Source organism: Antechinus flavipes, chromosome 3 (assembly GCF_016432865.1).
Source record: "Antechinus flavipes isolate AdamAnt ecotype Samford, QLD, Australia chromosome 3, AdamAnt_v2, whole genome shotgun sequence".
NCBI lineage: Eukaryota > Metazoa > Chordata > Mammalia > Dasyuromorphia > Dasyuridae > Antechinus > Antechinus flavipes.
The window spans coordinates 276696097-276697823 of NC_067400.1; the positions used below are offsets into that span (position 1 = coordinate 276696097).

General features: G+C 51.2%; 1 pseudogene; it reads left to right on the top strand.

Annotated features, from left to right (window-relative positions):
- The first annotated feature begins 237 nt into the window (after nucleotides 1–237).
- LOC127553949 (drebrin-like protein) lies at nucleotides 238–1507 on the top strand (annotated as a pseudogene).
- Nucleotides 1508–1727: the final 220 nt, after the last annotated feature.

Below are 1727 nucleotides of genomic sequence, written 5' to 3' on the forward strand. Positions count from 1 at the left end.
GAACAGTGACCCTTATCCAGTGAAAAGATCCAGGCCTTATTAAATATAGTACAGGAGCAACTTAACCAAGGACATTTACAACCTTCTCTAAGTCCTTGGAATTCACCAGTATTTGTTTTAAAAAAGGAATCTGGAAAATGGAGGATGTTGACTGATTTAAGAAAAGTAAATGGGAGAGAGGATCCCTGCACCGAGGAAGAGTTGGTGGGAAGGGACCAGGTTGAAGGTGAAGGCAACATGGCCGTGAATCTCAGTCAGAACGGGCTGGCACTGCAGGAAGCTTATGGGCAAATGGTCACCGAGAAGTCCCTCACAGATTGGGCTTTGTTTACTTATGAAGGCAACAGCAATGATATCTGTGTGGCCCGCACTAGAGAAGGTGGCTGGGAAGAGATGGTGGAGGAGCGAAACAGTTGATGTACACTTTCTGCCAGGTAAAGGACCCAAACTCTGGCCTATTCAAATTTGTCTTTGTCAACTGGACAGGTGAAGGCATGGGAAGGGGGCCTGTGCCAACCAAGTCAGCATGATGGCCAGCTTCCTAAAGGGGGCTCACATGACCATCAATGCTCATGTAGAGGAGGATGTGGAGCCAGAATCCATCATGCAGAAGGTTGCCAAAGCTTGGGGGGAGGGGGAGAGGGGGAGAAACTATAACTTCCACAAAGATAGTAGCCGCTTTCAAGACACTCAGGCCTCAAGGCTCCAGTGGGCTCTGTGTACCAAAAAATCAATGCTGTGTCTGAGATCAAAAGGGTCAGGAAAGACAGCTTCTGGGCCAAAGCAGAGAAAGATGAAGGGAATCAGCGGCTGGAGGAGAAGCATCGGGAGCGGAAGCTACAGGAGGTGGTCGACCAAGAGCAGCAGTACCAGGAGCACACCCACGAAATCGAGGTGCAGAGGAAGTGTGAGCAGGACCAGGAAAAGATTTCAAAGGAGCAGCAGGAGGCAGCATCTTATCGACCAACAAACCCATGGGACATTTTTAAGCATGAGGAGAGAGCAATGTCCACGACCTCCATCATGTGCCCTCAGCCAGACAAGATTCGGAGCCCCTTCCTGCAGAGGCAGCACACCCAACCAGAAGTTTCTGTTAGCAGAGAAGTCACCCCAGTTTCCCCGGGGCCTGCAACAAATTTGCAGAGAAGTCACCCCAGTTTCCCCGGGCCCTGCTGCTGCCCCTCCTTCTCCAGAGCAGGTGGAAGAAGAAAACTTGTACAAGAAGCTCCTGGAGCAAGACAGTCTCTATGAGGAGCCCCCACAGGTAGAGGAGGAGGTTACTTATGAGTATACAGATCACTACAATCTGGGACCAGAGCTGGGCCAGAAAGGACTCTGTGCCAGGGACCTGTATGACTACCAGGGCACCAACGACACAGAGATCTCCTTTGACCCTGAGAACCTCATCATGGGAATCAAGGTGATCAATGAGGGCTGGTGGTGTGGCTATGGCCCAGATGGCTACTTTGGCATGTTCCCTGCCAATTACGTGGAGCTCATTGAGTGACTGCTGTCCGTGGCTGCCGTTCTAGATTCCGCAGGCCATCCCTCCACTCTGAAGCAACTCACCACCTGCCCTGGAGGTTGGGTGCTGAATGGCACTGCCTCGCAAGAGACCCTGGGGCTAGGGAGATGGGAACCTGTAAACCCTCCATCTCACCCTCACAAGACTTTTTTTTTTTTCTTTTTTGCTGAAGTGGCAAGGTGACCCTGTTCAATGCCTTTTC